We start from the raw sequence: 23,796 nt of genomic DNA on the forward strand, positions 1-23,796 counted from the left end.
TATGTAAAGTATCATATCATCAACAAATAATGACAGTTTAACTTCTTCCTTTCCTATCTTTATTCCTTTTATTTCTTTCTCTTTTCTAATTGCTGTGGCTAATGTTTCCAGAACTATACTGAACAGGAATGGTGATAGTGGGCATCCTTGTCTTGTTCCTGATTTTAGCGTGAAAGTTTTCAGTGTTTGACCACATAGTATGATGTTGGCTGTTGGTTTTTCATAGATAGCCTTAGTCAGGTTGAGATTAAGAGCTTCTATTCCAATTTTCTGTAGGGTTTTTATCATGAATGTTGTTGGATTTTGTCAAATGCCTTTTCTGCATCTATTGAGATGATCGTATGGTTTTTGTCCTTGCCTCTTTTAGTGTAGTGTATTACATTTATTGATTTACGAATGTTGAACCATCCTTGCATCCCTGGGATAAATCCAACTTGGTCAGGGTGTATGATCTTGATGACCCTCTGTATTCTGTTTGCCAGTATCTCAGTGAGGATTTTTGCATCTATATTCATTAGGGAGATTGGCCTGTAGTTCTCTTTTTTGGTTGGGTCTTTCCCTGGTTTTGGAATCAAAGTGACACTTGCTTCCAGGGATGAATTTGGAAGTATTGCTTCCCTTTCAAATTCCTTGATGAGTTTAAAGAGTAATGGTGATAGTTCTTCTTTAAATATCTTGTAGAATTCAGCAGTGAAGCCATCAGGTCCTGGGCTTTTCTTTGTTGATAAATTTTTAATTAAGTTTTCAATTTCACTCATTGTAATTGGGGTGTTTAAAATTTTTATATCTTCTTAATTTGACTTTGTCAATTCCTATATATCGAGGAATCTGTCCATTTCCTCTGTGTTTTCCATCTTATTAGAGTACAGGTTCTTGAAGTAGGTGTTGATGATCCTCTGGATTTCTACTGGGTCTGTTGTGACTTCACTTTTTTCATTCTTAATTGCATGGATTTGCTCCTTTTCTTTTCTTTTTTTGATAACGTTGGCTACAGGTTTATCAATTTTATTTATTCTTTCAAAAAACCAACTGTTCGAGTCATTGATTTTTTTGTATCGTTTGTGTAGTCTTCATTGCATTGATTTCTACTCTGATCTTTATAATTTCCTCTCTTGTACAAGATTTGGGTTTATTATGCTCTTTTTCTAGGAGCTTGAGGTTCTGCATTTGGTTATTTGTTTGAGTTCTCTCTCTTTTCCTAATATAGGCATCCATTGCTATGAATTTCCCTCATAGAACTGCTTCCATTGTGTCCCATAGATTGCTGTATGTTGTACTGGCATTATCATTCACTTGTAGAAACTGTCTAATTTCTTCTTTAATTTCCTCTGTGACCCATTCGTTGTTCAGGAGGGTGTTATTCAATTTCTATGTGTTTGTGGGGGCTTTGCAGTTTCTTATGTTATTGATCTCCAATTTTATTTCACTATGGTCTGATAATACACAGTGGGAAACTTCAATTCTTTTACATTTACTTAGACATATCCTATGAGCTAGCATGTGGTCTATTTTGGAGAATGTTCTGAATGACCCGTGTGCAGCTGAAAAGAATCTGTATTCTGATTTTCTGTGGTGGAACACTTTGTAAACATCTGTTAAGTCCATTTGTTCAATAGCTTGGTTCAGTTCTAGAATTTTGTTGTTAATTTTTTGTCTGGATGATCTGTCTATTTGTGGTAGTGGGATATTGAGGTCCCCCACTACAATTGTATTAGTGCTTATTTGGTTTTTCATGCCCATTAATATTTGTTTTGCATACTTGGAGGCATTCGTATTTGGTGCATAGATATTTATGATTGTTATCTCTTCCTCTTGGATTATTCCCTTCACAAGGATGTAGTGACCATCTTTGTCTCTCTTAATTAGTTTTGGTTTGAAACCTACTTTGTCTGCAAATATGATTGCTACCCCTGATTTTTTCCAGGTTCCTGTCACATGGAGTACTGTTTTCCATCCTTTTACTTTCAGTTTATGAATTTCTTTTCGAGTTAGATGTGTTTCTTATATAAAGCATATTGTTGGATTTTGCTTTTTCATCCATTCTTCCAGTCTATTTCTTTTGATTGGTGAATTGAGGCCATTAACATTGATAGTTATAATTGATAAATATTGACTCATCCGTGTCATGATGTTTTACTGTTGTTGGCTTTTTTATTTCTTATTTTTCCCCCTTTCCATTTAGTTTCTTACCTTGCCTGGTGGCTTCCCTCTGTTGGGCCTCTTTGAGCTGTGACCTTCATTGTCTTTTTCTAGGATATTGTTTAGAATTGTTTGGAGTGCTGGTTTGGTGTTTATGAAATTTCTCAGGTGTTCTTTGTCATGGAAGTGTCTTAATTTCCCCATCAATTTTGAAGGATAATTTTGCAGGATACAGCAGTCTAGGTTGGAATTTATTTTCTTTTAGGGCTTGAAATACTTCACTCCAGGCTGTCCTTGACTTGAGGGTTTGTGTTGAGAAGTCTGCTGTGATTCTGATGGTCTTTCCTTTGTAGGTGATTTGTTTCTTTTCTGTAACTGCTTGTAGGATTTTGTTCTTCTGTTGTGTTTCTGGGATCTTGACTATTGTATGTCTAGGTGTAGATTTTTTCAATCGTGGCTAGTTGGAATTCTGTATGCCTCACTTATCTGTATGTCCAATTTTCTATGCCTGTCTGAGAATTTTCTACTATTACTTTTGTTAACAGTTTTTTTTATGTCAGTTGTAGTTTCTCCTGTTTTTTTCTGGAGTCCTATCAGTCTTACCTTATTCTTCTTTGCATCATCTATTAGCTGCTCAATTGATTTCTCATTGTCCCATATCTGATATTCTATCTTCACATTCCCTTAATCTGCTGTGAATACTTTCCATGGCATTTTTAATCTCCTGGGTATCTGTTTGAATTGTTTCATGGGTTCCATTTCTTTTTTATGTTGGGTGATTATGGTTTCCATTTCTTTCTTATGCTGGGCATTCATGGCTTCCACCACGTTTCTGAGCTCATGTATTTTTTAACTGTTTGTGTTCTAGAGCCTCTAATCATGTCTTTCACTCTGCTCACCATCTCTGTAGTTATCTGGGAGATTATTTTTGCTTTGAATTTTTCTAGATCTTCATTCATCTGTTTTGTAACTTCCTGTGGTATCAGTTCAGGGTGTCCAGGTGGTTGATTATCAGCCTTTTCCACCTCATTTCTCCCAGAATTTACCTTTGGTGGGGGTGGAAGTCTGAGTTTGTGCCTTGCTTAATTGTCTTCTCATTTTTGTTTTTGTTACTGTCCTTGGTTTACTTCCTGGGTAAACCAATAAGAAATTGCTTATTCTAAGTACCTTTTTTCTTGTATTTAGAACCCTTATGGAATGATTGCTTCTCAGAGGTGTCTTCCAGGTATAGCTGGTCTTTAGGGTTTGAGTCTTTAATGGCTCTGAGCCTATCTCATTTTCATTATACCTGGAAGGACAACTGACTAGATCAAGCACAACACCTTAGCCCAGGAGATACAATCAGCAACAGCATAGCATCAAGTACGTCTTAGAAAATGACAGTTTGTGGTAGTTATTAATCTATTACCCTTAACTGTGTGAATTAAATCAAAATCGAGGATCAACCCAACATATGTTTATAGTGAATAAACTCTTTAATATAGCAACTTTACCCTTTGGGATGGGGAGTTAGAAGGAGTTGTGGAGGGAGGGATAGATAGAAGGATAGGGGAAGGTTAGCAGTGAGGCCAGAGGACACAGGCAAGAGAAGGAAAAAGAGAAGAACAGAAAAATGAAGAAATCTGAATTAGGGGCAGAACAGGAACAAAAAGTGAGACAAAGAACAATGTGTCACAGCAAGAGAGTGAGTGTGACAGAAAGAAAGGAGAAAAGAGAAAAAAACTTGTAAAGCATAGAAAAAGAAAAAATATTAAAAATAAGAGCAAATAATAATAATGATAATAACTTTGAAAATAAAGTATAAAAATGAAGGGCCTCCTTCAGGGTATGTCTCTGCTGTCACAAACAACGTGGGCAGCAGTGTGCAGATGTAAGTCAATGAGTCTCAGTAAGCCAGTCACAGACCCATGAGATTCAGGCAGATTTCTGGCTGCACGTCCCAAGCTGAGCTCCCTGTCCTCCTGCAGGGTTGAACTCTGCGAGGTTCTACTGCAGGTTCCAGCTGCCCATCCCGTGAAGATAGTCCAGGCTCTGATGGGAGGTGGTCTGGTGTGCCTTTATTGCAGAGATTCTCTTCACTTTTCCAGTGGACTTCAGTTTTCATCAAATAGCCTGAGAGAGGGCCTCTATCTTTTGTTCACTTCTGCAGCTCAGGACAATGGCCTTTATGGCCCCCTTGTGCCTCTGTAGAGTGGAACCAGGTAGCAGCCCAGCCAGGAGGCCAGAAGTGGGGGGTGGTGGGGGGCAGGGTTTGCAGCTGCCCATGCAGCTAAGCTGGTTGCTGGTGGGCATGCGGAGGGATCCTCTCCTTCTCGTTGATCCCAGGTGGGCATGCTGAGTTGGACAAAGTGGGGCTCCAGATGGCCAGTGACTGATTACTTTTTATGAGACTATGAAACCTGAGGTAGCTATTGATATGTGGCATTATAAGTAGTAAATATGTTACCAAAGTATCATATAATTCTTTTTCACATTTATTTCCATATAGAAAGTCTTTCACTTTATGAGAACACTCTTTCTTTCCAGTTTATTGTTTAAGTATATTTATATTTGAAAACACTTCACTTACTACTTTTTTTGAGTTTTAGTACTGCTTAATTGCAGTTATATAAATAACATGCTTTACTTTCACTGTTGAATTTTTCATACCAAATGAATGAAAAAAGAGTCACTGTTTTTGGTCCCTTATTGTACTCTTTTAACCAGTTCACTTTTTCTTTTAACGAAAACTAAGTATCGTAAGTGAGGTTGACTTTTGTGAACAAATGACATGGTAAGTGACAGTGCTACTGAGGAAAGTGAAGAAACAGACTGAGAGATAAGAGTCTGTAGAAATAACCATGGAAACAGACTGGCAAAGGATGACACCTGTTGGAACAACCTTATCTCTTTGGTAGTCCCTGAAAGTGACAGAAATGCTAGACCTGGATAGCATAAAACTAGAAGACACAGCCTTTGGTGAATGTGATGTAGAATTCTCTTTTGAGGGTGCTTCTCCCCAGTGAGATGGTCTGATAGTGTCCAAAGGCTTATGACAGTGCCAGGGAAATTTTTACAATGATTAAAATGATCCTGCTAAGTTATGGTGTGAAAAATGAGCTGTGATGTCTGCCATCTTCAAACTGTTCCCAAAGTAGCACAATACTCTGTGTTATCGCAATGAATACTGCAGTGCTAGTGGATGCAGGGGTAGAATCCCATTGGAGAAGTCTGCTTTGAGAAATTTTTCGTTCTCACTATTGTCTACCCCATGCACAGACTCAGAAGTAGAAATAACATCTGGATTTGGAAGAAATGTCAAAAAATTCTGCCAAACTTCCCATAAAGTGTACCCCTAGTCCATCTTTGGAGTACCTAAAGAGATGAATGTAATTAGCTAAAGCCGAACCAGCTTATAATAGCAATGCAGTTGTCAGAACCTTTAAAATTATGTGCATGTGTCAGACACCTTTCTTAGTAGCCTGCCATAATGAGCATAAATACAAGCAATCACAAAGTATGCTATGTCTAGGAGGAAAAATAGTCAAATGGATCCCCCTTGGTGTCTGGGGTTAGTAACACTATTTCAAGAGGGTATCTTCCCCCTGAGAATTTGCCATGTCATCTCTGCATGTATGCTTGTTTGCTTGAAACACACTGCATTCGTGGATACTGAATCTTGGACACTGTTCATTGTCATTGTCAACTGAGCTCTGGATAAGATTTCACTACAACTATAACCATGACTGTTTTCCTGTAGCTTTAACCGTTCCTGGGTTTGGTACAGGTAAAATTTAGGTTCTTTTCCAACAGCTACTGCTATATTGCTGATTCTGACACACAGAAGAGCATGGCCACTATGAAACTTAAAGTGGTCTATACTCTGGTCCTGAGCCTCTCTGGCAGTAGTGTGGCTGAAGCTTGCCTTCAGGGTCTTACCCTGGCTGCTCTGTGGCCACCTGGAGCATGTGAGGGCCACTGTCAGCAGCTCCAGCACCCCCATCCTGTTTGCACTTGCACCCTGAACCCTAACAGCCTGCAGCCTTCAGCCCCATGTCAACGGCTGGGGGAGGAGTGGGGCTAAAGTTCTGGTTGCTTTCCTTTTTTTCGTTATTTTTTTGATTTTTTTAGTCCTGGGAATTGAACTTGGGTCCTTGTGCTTTCAAGGCAGGCGGTGGAACCACTGAGCTAAATCCCTGGTCCCACCTTTTTTTTTTTTTGGTACCAGGGATCAAACTCCGGACCTTGCACTTTTGAGGCAGGCGTGGTGCCACTGAGCTAAATCCCTGACCCTCTAGTTGATTTCTTGATGAAAGCCATTCTTTCTGGAGTGAGATGGAATCTCAGTGTTGTTTTAATTAACGTTTCTCCAATGGCCAGTGACGTGGACCACTTTTTTCATGTATTTATTGGCCATTTGTACTTCTTCATTGGAAAGTGTCTGTTCATTTCAGTTGCACATTTTTTGATTGGGTCTTTAAATTTGGGGGGTATAATTTTTTGAGTTCCTTATATATTCTACACATTAATCCTATGACAGAGGAGTAGCTGGCAAAAATTTTTTCCCATTCTGTAGGTTGTCTCTTCACTGTGTTGGTAGCTTCATTTGCTGTGCAGAAGCTTTTTAATTTGACATGATTGCATTTGTTGATTCTTGATACTATTTGTTGTGCATAGGGAGTGCTGTTCAGAGAGAGTCTTTGCCTACTTCCCCCATGTCTTCAAGAGTTTTACCTCTTCTGTCTTCCAGCAGATTGTTTCTGTTCTAATGTTTAAATCTTTGATCCATTTTGATTTTAGTTTTGTACATGGTAAGAGATATGGGTCTAGGTTCAGTCTTGGGATGTAAATAGCTAGTTTTCTAGCACCATTTGTTAAAGAGACTTTCTTTCAGCAAAAAGATTTGACCCCTTTGTCAAAGATAGTGTAGCTGAGGGCCGAGGCTCAGTGGTTCTGGTGCCTTCCTGCAAGCACAAGGTCCCGAGTTTGATCCCCGGTACCAAAAAAAAAAAAGATGACGTAGTTGAGTCTGCCAGGAGTTATTTCTGTATACTCTATTCAGTTCCATTGATCCACAAGTCCTTTTTTATTTTGGCCATACCATTCTGTTATTATCACTGTAGCTTTGTAGTATAACTTGAAGCCCCAGATTGTGACGTTCCTACCTTCCCCTTGTTGCCCAGAATTGCTTTTGCTATTCTAAATCTCTTTCAGTTTCATATGAATTTTAGGATTGCTTTCTCTAGTTCTGTAAGGAATACTATTGGTATTTTGATTGGGATTGCATCAAATTTGTATTAACAGTTTTGAAAGTATAGTCATTTTGACTCTATTGGTTCTGCCTATCCAGAAACAGGGGATATCTTTCCTTTTTTGTGATATCTTCTTTGATCTCCTTTTTCAGAGAATTATAGTTTTCGTCATAGACATCTTTTTCTTCCTTGGTTAGATTACTTCTTAAGCATTTCATTTTTCTTAATGGTATTGTGAAAAGTATTGTTTCCTTCATTTCCCTCTCAGTGAGTTTGTTATTGGTGTACAGGAATGCAAATGAATTTTCAGTGTTGGCTTTGTTTCCTGCTATGCTACTGAATTTGGTTGTTAATTTTAGGAGTCTTTTGGATGAGTTTTTGAGGTCTTCTATGTGGAGGATCATGCCATCTGCAAATAATGATAATTTAAATTCTTTCCTATCCATATCTCTTTTGCTTCTTTCTCTTGTCTAATTGCTTTAGCTAATATTTTGAGAACTATATTGAACAGCAGTGGTGATAGACATCCATGTCTTGTTCCTGAGTTTAGAGGGAAAGCTTTCAGCTTCTCTTGATTTAGTATGATGTTGGCCATCAGTTTGTCATAGATGGCTGTGTTAGGTACTTTTCTCTCCTTGCTGAGACAAAATACCTGACACCAAAAGTTAAAGGGAAAGGGATTTACTTGGCTTGGTTTGTAGGGCTTTCAGTCCCTAATCGGCTGGGTCCAAGGCTGGGATGGCAAACCAGCATTACAGAGGAGAAACAACTTGGCATGCACAAAGTAGCAAAGGCAGCAAGGGAGCCTTACCAGTGTCTTCCTGTTCCTTTTATATTATTCAGACTACTTAGGGCAGTAGCACTCACACCCTTAATCCCAGCACCTTCAGGCATAGCTCTACCATGAGTCAGTCACACATTCTAGATTCAACCACCTCTGGAAAAGCATGAGGCTTTGGGGGGACATCTAAACACAAGCCATAACAATGGCTTTTATCAGATTGAAATAGAGACTTTCTATTCCTATTTTCTTCAGGGTTTTTTTTTTTTTTTTTTAAATCATGAATGGCTGTTGGATTTTGTCAAATCCTTTTTCTGCATCTATTGAGATGATCATGTGATTTTTGTCCTTTCTGTTTATGTGATAAAGTATACTTATTAATTTGTGTATGTTAAACCATGCTTGTGTCCTTGGAGTGAGTTCTACTTGGTACATACATATGTATATATGTATGATCTTTTTGATGATTAGCTGCATTCTGTTTGTCAGTATCTTATAAAGGACTTTTGCATCTATGTTCTTTAAAGTGACTGGCCTGTAGTTCTCTTTTTTGGTTGGGTCCTTTTCTGGTTTTTGAATCAGTGCAATGCTTGCTTCTGGAATACTTTTGGCAGTACTGCTTCCTTTTCTATATTTCATTATAGTGTTTGAGGAGTATTGTTAGATCTTCTCTAAGGTTCTTGTAGAATTTGGCAATGAATCCATTGGGACCTGGGCCTTTCTTAGTTGGTAGTTTTTGAAAAATTACTTCTTCAATTTCATTAACTGATATTGGATTATTCAGGATTTTAATATCTTCTTAGTTCAACTTTGGTAGTTCATATGTATCTAGGAATTTATCCAATTCTTCTGAATTTTCTGTTTTATTAGAGTACAGTTTCTCAAAATGCTATAGATAATCTTCTAGATTTTAGCAGATTCTGTTGTGATTTCACTTTTTTTTCACTTCTAATTGCATGGATTTGAGTCTTTTCTTTCCTTATTTTGGTAAGATTGGCTAAGGGTTTGTCTATTTTGTTTAATCTCTTGAAGAACCAACTCTTTGATTCATTGATTCTTTTTGGTTTTTTTCTAGTCTTGATTTCATTAATTTTAGCTCTGATCTTTATAATTTCCTTCCTTGTACTAGCTTTGGTTTTGGATTGTTCTTGCTCTTCTAGGACCTTGAGGTTCATAATTAGCTTACTTATTTGAGCTTGCTCTTTTTCAGATATGGGCATTACTGCTATAAATTTCCTGTTTAGGACTGTTTTAAGTGTGTCTCATAGGTTCCAGTATGTCATACTGGCATTTTTATTTGATTGTAGGAACTTTCTAATTTTTTCTTTAATTTCCTCTCTGACTCATAGGTTATTCAAGATGGTATTGCTTAATTTCTATGTGCTTGCAGTTTCTGTGGTGTCTTTTGCCATTGATTTCTAGTTTTATTGAACTATGATCCAATAATATGCAAAGTATAATTCTGATTCTTTTGCGTTTATTTAAATTTGCTTTCTGGGCTAATTTGTGGTCTATTTTGGAGAAAAAAATACCATGTCTTTTTTTTTTTTTTTTTTTGGTACTGGGGATCGAACTTGGGTCCTTGCGCTTGCAGGGCAGGTGGTAGAACCACTGAGCTAAATCCCTGGTCCAAAATACCATGTCTTGCTGAGAAGAATGTGTATTCTGTTGTTGGATGAAACATTCTATAAATATTTAAATCCATTTATTTGAAGGTTTGGTTCAATTCCAATTTTTTTTTTTTTTTTGAGACAGGGTCTTGCTTTGTAGTGCAGACTGGGCTTGGACTTGCTATGTAGCTCAGATTGGTCTCAAACTCATGGTGATTGCTGTGGTTTGAGTCTAGATGTCTCTCCAAAGTCTTATGCAGTCTTTTTTGAAGGTAGCTAAATCTGGCATGTATGATGCTAGGATTAAGGGCGTGTGATTACTAAACCACTACATGTGAGTGATTGGTTTGGTACCACCCCAATCCCTGTAGTCTGAATAAAAGGAGCAGGGCCAGGGAGCAAGTGGAAGGTCCTAAGTTTGATCTCCGGTACAGGGAGAGGGGTGTGGGGGGTCAGAAAGACACTGTTAGGGTCCCTTGTTACCTTTGCTACCTTGTGTGTGCCATGTTGTTTCTCCTCTGTGATGCCTGTTTGCCATCCCTGCCTTGGAGCCAGCTGATTATGGAACCTCTATGAACTATGAGCTAAATAAACCCTTTCTCCTTTAACTTTGGGTGTTGGGTATTTTTGTCTCAGCAATGAGAGAAAAGTAACTAACACAGTGATCTTCCAGCCTCAGCCTCCCAAGTGCTGGGATTACAGGCATGAGCCACCACACCTGGCTTCAACTCTGATATATCTTTGTTGATTATTTGTCTAGTTGATCTCTCCATTTGTGACAGTGGGGTTTTGAGGTTCCCCATTACAACTGTATTGATATTTATCTGATTTTTCATATCCATTAGTGTTTGTTTTACGAAGTTTGGTACACCAGTATTTGGTGTGTATAGTTTATAATTGTCAACTCCTCCTGTTGAATTGTTCCCTTAACTAATATGTAGTGACCTTCTTTGTCTAGTCTGATCATCTTGGCTTGAAATCCACTTTGTTTGAATTTAAGATAGCAACTCCTGCTGTTTTCTGGGTTCCTGTTGCATGAAATATTGTTTTCCATCCTTTAATTTTTAATCTGTGTTTCTTTTTGAATTAAATGTGTTTCTTGTATACCACATATCATTGAGTTTTGTTTCTTGATCCACTCTCCAATCTGTGTCTTGATTGAGGAATTGAGACCATTCATATTAAGAGTTATTACTGAGAGGTGTTAATTTATCCCTGTCATTGCATTATTTTCCTGTTGCTGATTTCTTTTACTTAATTGCCCATCCAGCCAGTTGTATTCATTCTTTTTTACTTATTGGCCTTGTTTGCTTCATTGTTTCTCTCTAGGACATCCTTAAGAATTTTTTGTAACACAGTTTAGTGGTCATAAATTTCTTCATTGTTCCTTGTTACGGAAATAACTTATTTTTCCATGAATTTTAAAGGAAAGTTTTGCAGGATACATAAGCTGGGGTTGGAAGTTATCTTTTAGGGCTTGAAACACTTCACTCCAAGTTCTCCTGGACTTTAAGATTTATTCAGAGGAATCTGCTGTATTTATAATGTATTTACCTTTATATGTGACTCATTGCCTTTCTCTAACAGCTTCTAAGATTTTGTCCCTGTGATGGACTTTTAGTACTTTGAGCATAATGAGCCATGGAGAGGTTCTCTTTTGGTCATGGCTATCTGGGGTTTTGTATGCCTCAATTATCTATGTGTGTATTTCTTTCCCTATATTTGAGGAGTTTTCTGCCATTATTTCTGTCAACAGACTTTTTATGCAATTTGTGTTGTCCACTGATTTTTCACTTATTTCAGTTATTCTTAGGTTAGCCTCCTTTGTATCATCTAGCAGTTGTTGGATCCATTTTTCCTGTTCTCTTGTTGTTTTTAAGGTGTCTTTGAGTAGTTGGTCTTCGAAGGCATCATTGTCTTCTAGTTCTGAAATTCTATCCTCACAATGGTTAGTTCTGCTGCCCATACTTTCAGTATGATTTTTAATCTCCTGGATTTCTGATTGAAACATTTTCATGGACTCTAATTCATTGGTAAACTGGTCATTCATGTTTTTATATCATTTTGTTTAACTCATCTAGCTTTTTATTAGTGTCTTCTGAAAGATCCTGCATCTTTTTGGTTATTACTTCCATTATCTGTTTAGTTATATCTTCTCTAATCCCATTGAATACCTCTTTGAGCTGTTTCTAACCTCCTCTGTTATATTTTTGAGTAATTCAGGTGTGTGTCTTATGCCACTGATGGTGAACCTTTTAAAGACTGAGTGCCCACATTATAACCCCAAACTCACTTATTTACAGTACAGTGCCAACACTTCATTTAAACCTGGATACTGAGATGTTAGTTTAGAAAAAAACAACTGTTATCCAATGCTCTGGTGCCGGGGTAACTTGGCTCATTTGCCCACAGAGAGGCCTCCGCTTGCCACTGTGGCATGTGTGCCATAGGTTTGCCACTATAGTCTTATGCTATTTTGCCCCTTGATGCCCCCTGGATTGACTTTGGGGAAATGGGCAGTTTGGGGAGGCATTTTGTTGCCTTGTGTTTTCATTATGTATTGTTTTTTGTTTGCTTGTTTTGTGCTGAGGTTTGTGATTCTTATAGTCTAAAAACTTTGTTGCTAGTATAGAGATCTCTTTAGTTGCTTTTCAGTGATGTACTTTGGATGTGGTTAAGTATCATCCTTTGCCACAGCCCTAAGATCCAGCAACCTTGGTTAATTTGAGGGGTATATGAAGTGTGGTTACTGTGGTAACAAATCTTTGGGCATATTCCCTAGTATTGTTAATGTCACAAATGAGTGTTGGCTTAAAAAGAGATGGCAACAATTATGTGACCCTGTTAATATCAAGCAGATCAATAGTAGTATTGTTCAAGACAAATTAGATATTAACATACCATAAGAACCAATTATGTACCACTCTTAATCCTAGAGAAGAAATCCATAATTATGTTGTAAATGTTAAGACAATTCTGGTATTGACTTACAGCTAATGCATACTAAATGTGACAGCTATATCTCTGCAAATAGTAGAAAAGAATTCAACATTAATTTTACAGAGCTAACTATCAAAAGATTAAGAAAGCTTTATGGTTATACTATTAAAGATATAGGGTTTGAGTATGGGGAATGCAAGAAGAAAATTTGAAACCTTAAACTATGATACGAGAAGGGGGAGGCAGAAGTGGTACAAAGGATCTTACTGGTGAGTAGAAGGGTATCTATAGAATGAAGTAAAAGTAGTAAAAAACTGGCAAGAAATAGAAGTTAAAAGAAAAAGAGCAAGAAAAAGGAAGTAAAAAAAGAAACTAAAGGGAGAAAAATTAAAAGGGAGAAGAGGAAAAAATTTTAAAAAGAAGAAAAAAAGATAAGAAGCAAGGCAGAAGGACAAAGGACAATTTCCCAAGCCCCAGGAATCTGTTGAAAGAAAGAGGGAAGGAGGGCCAGGGATTTAGCTCGGTGGTTTCACTGCCTGCTAAAAAGGAGGGAAGAAAAGACGAGAAAAAGAAAACAAAAAACCATAACAAACCAAAAAAACTAAAAACACACTCACCAAAACCAAAACAACAAAACCAAAAACAAGAAGAAATTTCTCTGTGATTTTGAACCTGTGGTTTTCTTCCTGGATCTGCAATTTTGGGGCAGTATCCAATTCAAGATGTGTCCCTGTTCACACTGGTAGATAAAGAAGGCAGTCATAGCACAAATCCATGCTGGATACAGTCACTAGCAGGCAATAGTTAGGGCGAGGGTGCCGATTCTTTGACTTTCAAATCCACAGTGATTGAGGCTGACTCTGGCTTCTGCCTGTGGGGTGGGGCCTGAGTCCTTTGGTTTAAACCCCTCTTGTAGTCTCTTGCCAGCCTGAGCACAGCTCCCTGACCACAGCTGTCTCCCGTGGCTGTCCCTCACTCAGTGACTGTGGGATTGTAATACTTTGAGCCCTGAAATGAAGCCAGCCCATGGGTGCTCTGAATCCCAGGTTCAATTGACCCCTCCCTCAATGGAGTCTGATCACTCTCTCCAGGGGATATGTCAGGTGCTTGGACTACAGTTAACTCACCAGCTATTGGCAGCAGACCTTGTCATTTCCACTGCTGTGTTTCCCTGGAGGCCTCTGAAATCCTCTGCTTTCACTTTGTCTCTGTAGATTTGGTCTTTTTTCCTTCATGAAGCTGGGAGACGGGGAGAAAGTGTAGATTGCCCCTTTCTTTTTCTGTGTTGTGTTCTGCCTTTCCAATTTCTCTATAGGCTCCAATTTTCCTGTCAGATCCTTCATGGGCCCTGGGGATCCACTTCCTTCCTTCTTTTCTTCCCCAAGTTGTTATTTCCCAGCGTCTGTATTCTGGATCTTAGAAAGGCTGAGTTGTTGCTTAGCACTCAGCCATTTTCCTGGAAGTCCCCTATCTATGAAGTTTCTGACACAGATCTTTTACAAGTCTTCAACTCTGGTTGGAAATGGTATATTTTGCCTTATATATATATTTTTTTTCTTTTTCTTTCTTTTTTTTCAGTACTGGGGATCGAATTCAGGACCTTGCTCTTGTAAGGCAGGTGCAGTGCCACTGAGCTAAGTCCCCAGCCCTCCTTATATATATTTTTTGACTTTGCTTTATATATTTTGAAGTTATAAGGAAAAATGATTTACGATATCTTTTCTCAGATTTTGTTTTGTTTTGGTTTTTGAGTCAGGGTCTCCCTTTGTAGTTCAAGCGGGTCCTGAAATCACTATGTAGCCCAGGCTGACCTTGAACTCTCAGTGATCCTCCTGCCTTCAGCCTCCCAAGAGTGCTGGGATTAGAGGTATATGCCACCATGCCCAGCTCTTTTCTCAGTAGATTTTAAATAGTGGTTATGCAATAGTTCCTTTTGTTATATTTAATTTTTTGTGCTTTCAATTTTTTTTTTTCTGGCATTAATTCATTGCTCTAATTGCTTTCATTTTGGATAATATTTTATTTTTAAATCCCTTTGTGATGGTTAAACTTGATTGTGTCATCATGATGGGCTTGGGAGCCATCCAGGAGATTGGGTGTTTCTGACTGGGTAATGGATTTGTGATCTTGGGTACTGTATATGGTCCCTAGTTCCTTCCTCTTTGACACTGTTCCCCTGCTGTGCTTCCCAGTTGCTGTGGACTATACATCTTTGCTCCACCATTCCCTTCTGCTGTGGTATTCCTGCCTAAGAGACTGCAAGCCATAGACTGAATTCCCTGAAACTGTGAGCCAAGTTAAACCTCTCCTTTTTAAGCTATGGGTGTTGAGCATTGTGCCCCAGCAACAGGAAAGTTGACGAATGTACCATTTTATAGGACTTCAGTTTGAGGTGGTCATGATGGTACACACCTGCAATTTCAGCTCCTAGGGAGGCTGAGGCAGGAGGATCACAAGTTTGAGGCCAGCTTGGGTGACTTAGTGAGACCCTAACTCAAAGTAAAATATTTTTTTTGGTACTGGGGATCAAACTTGGGTCCTTGCACTTCTAAGGCAGGTGCCGGAACCACTGAGCTAAATCCCAGGCTAAGTAAAATTTTAAAATGGGCTTGGGATGTGGCTCAGTGGTAGAGTGCTTGCCAAGTATGTATGAGGCCCTGGGTTCAATCCCTATGACTGCAAAAACAAAACTTTTGAAATAATTTCAGGTTTACAGATAGTTAAAAATAGTACAAAGAATTCCTATATGCCCCTTACCAGTTCCTCAAATATTAGCATTTTATAATCATTTTATTGTTCTCTCTCTCTCTCTCTGTCTGTCTGTTGCTCTCTCTCTGTATGCATGTGGCTATACACACATTTTTTCCCTGAAAATTTGAAAAGTAGATTGCAGATATTCTTTACTTTTTTTTTAGACACAGTATTGCTGTGTAGTTCAGCCTTGACTTGAACTTACTATGTAGCCCAGGATGGTCTCAAACTCACAGTGATCTTCCTGCCTCAGTCTCCAGAGTGCTGGGATTACAGGCGTGTGCCACCACACCTGGCAACTCTTTACTTTTTAAAAAAACTTTTGTTTGTTTATTTTGAAACAAGGTCTGACTTCTAACTCTCTAGCCTCCTGCCTCAGCCTCCAGAATGCTGAGATTACAGTTGTGGGCCACTATGTTCAGCCACTTTTATTGCATGTAATTCTGTTTCTATTGCTTAAAAACAAGGACATAAAATCAGGAAATTAGTATTGATAGAAAACATTTATTCTACAAAATTTTTAAAAAGGTGTTTCTGCTAAGATTACATGTTGCATTTAGTTGTCATGTCCATTTTTTTCTTGAAACATTTTGCCTGATTGTGTTTTAAGTGCATCTCTTGTATGTAGAATATAGCCAGATGGGATTTTTTAAACTCAAACTAATTTTCTTTTTAGTTTTATTTATAGAATTTAAGCCATTCATATTGTTAGTATTGCTAATTGGACTTTCCCTTGTCATAGCATATGCATTTTTTGTTACGGTTTAACAAAACCTCAACACCTATTGGTGGGGCTTTTGGAGGCACTATACTGATCACTGGATTGTTAGGAGATGGGGCCTGGCTGGAAGAGGTGGGTTACTGAGACAGCATTGACTAAGACAGTTTGGGTATCAGAGAAGTGGGGCTGTTGCTGTTGTGATTCTACCCGACTGTGTGGGTTCAGAAACCTTTGAAACTGGTTCACCGAAAGAGTTTGGAAAGGTCTATAGATGGCCAACTGGAAAAACAGCCCTAGAATGCTGTGAACTGAGCCTAATGGGAGATTCTGATCAGAGCTCAGAAGAGATGTGATGAGGACCAGGCTCAGGAGGTTTCAGTTGGTAACAAGGACTCCGCTGGGTGTTGGACTCCCAGGCCATGTATGCTGTGCTCTGGTAGAAAGTTTGTCTATATTTTGCTCATGCGCAGAGACTTTGCAGAAGACTGAGATTAAGGGGGCAGACTAATTAGTCTGGCAGAAGAAAGTTCAAGGCAGCCCAATATTCAGGCTGTGACATCAGTACTCTTGGGAGCTTTTATTCAGCTGAATGATTTTTAAAAATCTATTTTGAATTTCACCAGAAAGGAAGCTCCTGAAAAGTCAAGGCTCCTGTGAAGGGCCCAGCTACTGCTGGAGCTGGCAGCAGATCTTGGTGTTATCTACATTATCTATGTGGTGGTAGTTTTGCAGGCATGATGAATGCAAGAATTGTGGAGTTGGAAAGGCTTCTATCTAGATTGCTAAAGAAGGCTTGGGAGGCCAGACAGTGTGTCCCTAAGTGGGCAGTACATGAAGCTGTGAGAGTAAGGCTGAAAGTGCAGTGGAGACTCCAGGAAATCGGAGAAGGCAGGAATGTGAAACGTCTGAGCAAAGTTGTAGATGAGCAAAGCCAGCTCAAGAGGGAAGACATGAGGGCCAGAACCACTGGCAGTGCCATAGGGGAGAGCAGGGCTGCCCAAGGTCTTTGGAGTCTGCATCTTGCCATAACCAGACCCAAGTGCTCGACATGTTGCCATGCTATCCTGCCTTGGAACCAGCAACTGTGGACAAAATGTAAATCTGAGCCAAAATAAATCTTCTTTCTCTGAATCATGGGTGTTGGGTATTTTGTTCCAGTGACTAAGACATTTTCTATTTAAAACTTTTATCTTTACTTTTCTTTTTTCTTTCCTGCCTCTTATGGGGTTGATGTATTTTTTTAAAAAAAGATAAATATACCATGAAACTATATTAGTATCTTCACTTTAAACTCAGGATATGGAGTTTTTAATTAATCTCATGTATTTTTCTTCATGCCAAAAATCCCAATTTCCATTAGCACCACACCAATACAATAATTCATTGGCTTTATCCTAGACATACATACAGTAATCTCAATGTACTAATACCAAAACTTCCACCAACAAAGTGATTACTGAGAATAATTTAAGATTTTTATTTTTTTCAGTACTGTTTTCTTCAGAGTATATTATACTAATGATGTACAGTATTATTATTATTATTATTATTATTATTATTACCAGGGATTGAACTCAGGACCTTGGCACTTGCCAGGCAGGCAAGGTGCCACTGAGCCACATCCCTGGCCCCAAAGTATTATGTTTTAAAACACTCAAAAATATTCTTTTCTGCCAGGCATGTTGGCATGTGCCTGTGATCCCAGCACTCTGGGAGACGGAGACTGAGGCAGGAGGATTGACTATTTGACTCCAGCCTAGGCAACTTGGTTATTTAGAGAGCCTCTCTCTCTCTCTCTCCTCTCCCTCTCCCTCTCCCTCTCCCTCTCCCTCTCCCTCTCCCTCTCTCTCTCTCTCTCTCCCTCTCCCTCTCCCTCTCCCTCTCCCTCTCCCTCTCCCTCTCCCTCTCCCTCTCCCTCTCTCTCTCTCTCTCTCTCTCTCTCTCTTAGTTTTTTGAGACAAGGTCTCATTATGTAGTTCAGGCTGGCTTTGAACTCACTCTGTAGCTCAGGCTGGCCTCAAACTTGCAACAATCCTTCTGCCTCAGCCTCCCAAGTGCTGGGATTACAGATGTGCACCACCACACCCAGTTTAGGAAGATCCTTTTTTATTTTTTTTAAATAAAAAGAGCTGGAGGGGCCGGGGATTTAGCTCAGTGGTGTCACCACCTGCCTTGAAAGCACAAGGCCCTGAGTTCGATCCCCAGTACCAGAAAAAAAAGGTGGGGGGCTTGGATGTATTGCAGAGTGAGGCACCTGGGTTCAGTCCCTAGTACCCCTCATCCCTAATTCTGTGTGGTTGTGCCATATACTCAATACACAGATAAACATGTATACCTAAAATGTACCAATAAATTTAATGAAAAAAAAACAACACCAAAAAAACCATTTGCTTTTGGGCTGGGGATTTAGCTTAGTGGTTCCAGCACCTGCCTCGAAAGCACAAGGTTCCAAGTTTGATCCCTGGTACCAAAAAAAAATTTTTCTTTCAATTTTTAGAAATTGATTTTTTCAAATTAAATTTTATTTTATAATTATGAAATGCATTTATATAATTCCAACTTCAAATTAATAAAACAAGATATATTTAAAAAGTCTAGTTTCTAAACCTGTCCTTCATTCTCCCTCTTTGCACAGATCATTAAAAAGTTATTCTCCCATTAAAAAATAAATATATAACTTAGTTTAAAAATTATATTTATTGTGATATATTTATACTTGTATTTGTGTATATATATATATTTATTTATCTACTTATTTTTGTTTTCTTGACACAAGATTTTTTTTTTTTGGTACCAGGGGTTGAACTCAGGTCCTTGCGCTTGCGAGGCAGGCAGCAGAACCACTGAGCTAAATCCGTGGTCCAAGACAAGATTCTTTTTTTGGGTTCCAGGGATCGAACTTAGGACCTTGCATTTTCGAGGCAGGCGCGGTGCCAGTGAGCTAAATCCCCGGCCCAGAGACAAGATTTTACTATGTAGTTTAGGCTGGCTTTGAACTCACTATGTAGGCTAGGCTTTATGGCCATCCTCCTGCCTCAGCCTCCTGAATGCTTGAATTATAGGCATGCGACACCACCCCTGGATACTTATTATAATTGTAATGAAAACCTTTAAATAAAAATTTCCCAGTTAGTAAAAAGTAGAATAGTGTAACTCTTCGCATCTCTATCACTCAGTTTTATCAAGTATTAACGCATAGTCAGTTTTATTTGAAAGATACACCATACACTGATTATTTTGAAAGAAATACTAGAATTTTATAATTAAATGACTAATATTTTGGTATCATGATTATAATTTAACAACTAATTGTGAACTCTATTGTTTAATGACTCTCTCCATTGTTGCAATGTACAATATTGAGCATCTTATTCATTTCTGCTTCCCAGGATTACCTCAGGAACGAATGTAGTAGTGAGAGATATGTTACATGAATCAATGAAGTGTGACTAGAAAAAACAGGCATGAATTTGAAGTGATTAGGGTGTAGCAAGGCACTTGACACATTCTCTTACAGAATCTTTGTTAATAACATAGGCTAGAAATAAGAACAATTAAGTGGGATTCATTTGTTGTTGATTTACCCAGTGGGTTAATGAGCTTGTGATTTTTTATTTTTTATTTTTTTATTTTTGGTACCAGGGATCGAACTCGGGTCCTTGAGCTTGCAAAGCAAGCGGCGGAACCACGGAGCTAAATCCCCTGCTCCAAGCTTGTGATTTTTTTGTTTGTTTGTTTTGTTTTTTTGGTAGCCGGGATTGAACTTGGGTCCTTGCGCTTGTGCAGCAGGCAGCGAAACCGCTGAGCTAAATCCCCGGCCCAGCTTGTGATTTTTTAGTAGTGTGTCTGAGGGCTCTCCCCATGATCTACTCTTGTTCCACAATTTTTCCATCTTTCTCTTGTTAATTAGATAGCACCAGGAATGTGATTTTTTGTTACAGGCAGAAGAGACCTGAGGCTATTAGGGAAGAAGGGTTTTTGAAGAACTGGGGATATTTAACCAGTGCAAGCTAAGGCTGATCAGTATTTAAAAGTTTTTTTGTTTGTTTTATATTAATATATAATGCTTAAAAATTGTGAGATATCACAACTCTTGATGAATTGGAAGATCTAGCAATTATTTTTTTAAAATTTTATTTTATTGGTACATTTTAGGTATACAATTTAATGACATTCATCATTGGAAATTTGCACCTTTACATGATCTCGCTTGGTTCTGATTTATTCCCCCTTCCCCTGACCTCCCTTCAACCCCTCCATCCCTCCCTATTTACAAAGACTTTGTTTCCATTCTTTCATTTTCTCATTTTAATTCCATTCCCTTCTTTCCTTTCCCCTACCCCTCCCACTTCCCCTTCCCCTTTGCCCCCCTTTTTCTATGTCACATTATCTATTATACCTTTTAGTCCTTATTCACACTTTCAGTTTCTCACACTAGAGAAACTATTCGGTATTTACACATGTGTGTCCTATTTATTTCACTTAAGAGTATGGCCTCAGTGTTCATCCATTTAGCTATAAATGTCTCTAATTTCTCATGTTTTATGGCTGAGTAGTACTCCATTTTATAAAAAAACCCACATTTTCTTTATCCAGTCTCCAGTTGATGGGCCTTTGGGCTGTTTCCAAGTTTTAGCTATTACAAATTGTGCTGCTATGAACACGGGTACACATATATCACTGTGGTATGATTCTTTTAATTCTTTGGGGAAGATGCCCAGCAGAGGAATAGCTAGGTCAAATGGGACTTCCAATCCTAGTCCTTTGAAGTATCTCTATACTGATTTCCACAGTGGTTGCACCAGTCTACACTCCCACCAGCAGTGGAGCAGGGTTCCTCTTTCCCCACAGTCCCACCAGCATTTGTTATTGGTTGATTTCATAATAGCAGCCATTCTTTCTGGGGTGAGGTGGAATCCCAGCATTGTTTTAATTTGCATCTCTCAAATGACCAGTGACGTTGAACATTTTTTTGTATGCTTATTTGCTATTTCTATTCTTTGTCTGAGAAATGTGTGTTCATTTCAGATGCCCATTTTTGGATTGGGTCTTTAAATTTGGGAGGTCTGATCTTTTAAAGTTCTTTATAGATTCAAGATAGTAGACCTTTGTCTGAGGAAGAGCAGGTGAAGATTTTTTCCCACATTGTGGGTTGTCTCTTCACACTGCTGGTGGTTTCTCTTGTTGTGCAGAAACTTTTTAGTAAAAAGATATCCCACTTGTTGATTGTTTGTGCTAGTACACAGGCAACTGAGGTTTTGTTCATACACTCTTTTGCTACACCAATGTCTTCAAGAGTTTTACCTAACCTCTGTTCCAGCCAGATCAGCTTTTCTATTTTAATATTTAGATCTTTAGTCCATTTCGATTTTAGTTTAGTGCATGGTGAGAGATATAGGTCTAGTTTTAATCTTTGGCAAGTTGAAACCCAATTTTTCCAGCACCACTTATTAAAAAGGCTATCTTTCCTCCAGTGAGGGTGTTTGGCTCCTTTGTTAAAGAGGAGGTGGCTGAGTGTGTCTGGAGTTGTTTCTGGATCTTCTAATCTGTTCCACTGGTCCTCAGATCTGTTTCTTTGCCAGTACCATGCTGTTTTTATCACAGTAGCTTTGTAGTATAGTTTCAAGTTGGAGGTTGTAATATACCCTGCCATGTCTCTGTTATCTAGAATTGCTTTTGCTATTCTGGGTCTCTTCTTGTTCCAAACAAATATTTGGATTGTTTTCTCAAGGTCTGTTAAGTATGCTGCTGGGATTTCAATTGGGATTGCATTGAATCTATATAGCAGTTTTGGAAGTATGGCCATTTTCAGTATGTCAATTGTTCCTACCCAGGAGCAAGGGATGTCTTTCTGTTTTCTGATATCATCTTCAATCTCTCTTCAGAGTGCTATAATTTTCAGAGAAGAGGTCTTTGATTTCTTTTGTTAGGATGATTCCTAGGTATTTGAATTTTTTGGATGCTATTGTGAAAGGAATTATTTGCCCTGTTTCTCTCTCAGTGAGTCTATTGTTTGTGTAGAGGAAAGCTATTGATTTTTGTGTGTTGACCTTGTATCCAGCTACTTGACTGAATTTGGTCATTAAGTCTAGAAGACTTTTGGTGGAGTTCTTGGGGTCTTCTATATACAGTATCATGTCATCTGCAAATAATGACAAATTGACTTCTTCATTTCCTATGTTTATTTTTAAAATTTCTTTCTCTTGTCTAATTGCCATGGCTAATGTTTCCAGAACTATATTGAACAAGAGTGGTGATAATGAACATCCTTGTCTTGTTCCTGATTTTAGTGTGAAGGATTTCAGTTTTTGACCATTTAGTATGATATTGGCTGTTGGTTTTTCATAGATGGTTTTTATCAGATTGAGGCAGAGGCCATCTATTCAAATTTTTATAGGGTTTTTATCATAAATGTGTGTTGGATTTTGTCAAATGCTTTTTCTGCATCTATTGGGATGATCATATGGTTTTTGTCCTTCACTCTATTTGGATCTAGCAATTATGATCTTCAGCTGCATGGAAATAGTTGTCTGGAGGTGGTTATGCTATCCCCTTTCAGAAGGCCCTCTTTTCGAACTCACCTTGGGTTCACACCATATCCTGCTGTCTAACACCCTGCTGCCTTCACAGATGGTGTCTGCCCTGGTTTTGTAGGTATCTGCATTTGCAATCCCTGGGTGGGGTAGCTGTGGGAAATCTCTCAAAGAGGGACTCGTCTGACTTCTGAGATTAAGGGGACGGTTTTAGTGTATGGTTAAGGAAGTCTTGCCAGTTAGGATTGCTCAGATGCAGAATTGGCTGCTTTTTGATTCTGTGAAATTTCATAAAGACAGCCTACATCCTTCCCCTCCTGCTCTTCTCTTCTGCCCTTTTGCCTCTTCTCTTCCCTTCTCTTCTGTTATGGACTGAATTGTATTCCTTTCTACAATGAGATTATATTTGGAGACATGGCTTTTTGAAGGTAATTAAGGTCAAATGGCTGCCAGATATTTTGATGCATACCTATCAGTATGCTGAGACAGGAAGCCAGCTTCAAGCCAAGCCCTGGCAAACTAGTGAGACCTTTCTCAAAACAACAACAACAAAAATAAACAAAAACAAAAAGGGCTGGGGATGCAGCTCAGTGGTAGAGGCCCCTGGTTCAATTCCCAGGGAGGGAAAATTAGGATCATAAAGGTGGGGTACAAATCCAGTAAGATTGTTGTCTTTCTAAGAAGAGGAAGAGATTACTCCTACCTCTCTTACTATGTGAGGGCACAGTAAGAAAGCAGATGTCTGCAAACCAGGAAGACAGTGCTCACCAGGAGCTGACCACGTTGGTACCTTGATCCTGGACTTCTGGCCACCAGAATTGTGAGAAAATAGTTCCTATTGTTTAAGACACCTAGTATGCAGTGTTTTGTTATGGTAGCCTATGGAAACCATGATTCCTTCTCTTTCTGTTGCTCTTCCTTCTCCTTTCTCTCCCTCCTATTTTTCCTTTCCTCTCTCCCTCCCTTCTCTGTGTCCTTTCTTCCTTTTCTCCTCCTCTTCTTCCCTCAAAACAGTCATGTTTATAGGAAATAGATTACTTGATTGTCTTATATAATTCTTAGAATGTTGGTTCACCTTTCTTTACATGGC

General features: G+C 38.7%; 1 protein-coding gene and 1 pseudogene across 4 annotated transcripts in view; one reads left to right on the forward strand and one right to left on the reverse strand.

Moving 5' to 3' along the window:
* Positions 1–23,796, forward strand: part of Rmi1 (RecQ mediated genome instability 1) — a 262,437-nt gene that overhangs the window by 32,595 nt on the left and 206,046 nt on the right. The window lies entirely within an intron of this gene.
* LOC101706818 (integral membrane protein GPR180 pseudogene) lies at positions 4,825–6,221 on the reverse strand (annotated as a pseudogene).

Source organism: Heterocephalus glaber, unplaced genomic scaffold, assembly GCF_053883595.1.
Source record: "Heterocephalus glaber isolate CG9 unplaced genomic scaffold, H.glaber_assembly_v1.0 deba00000546, whole genome shotgun sequence".
In the NCBI taxonomy this organism is placed as follows: Eukaryota; Metazoa; Chordata; class Mammalia; order Rodentia; family Bathyergidae; genus Heterocephalus; species Heterocephalus glaber.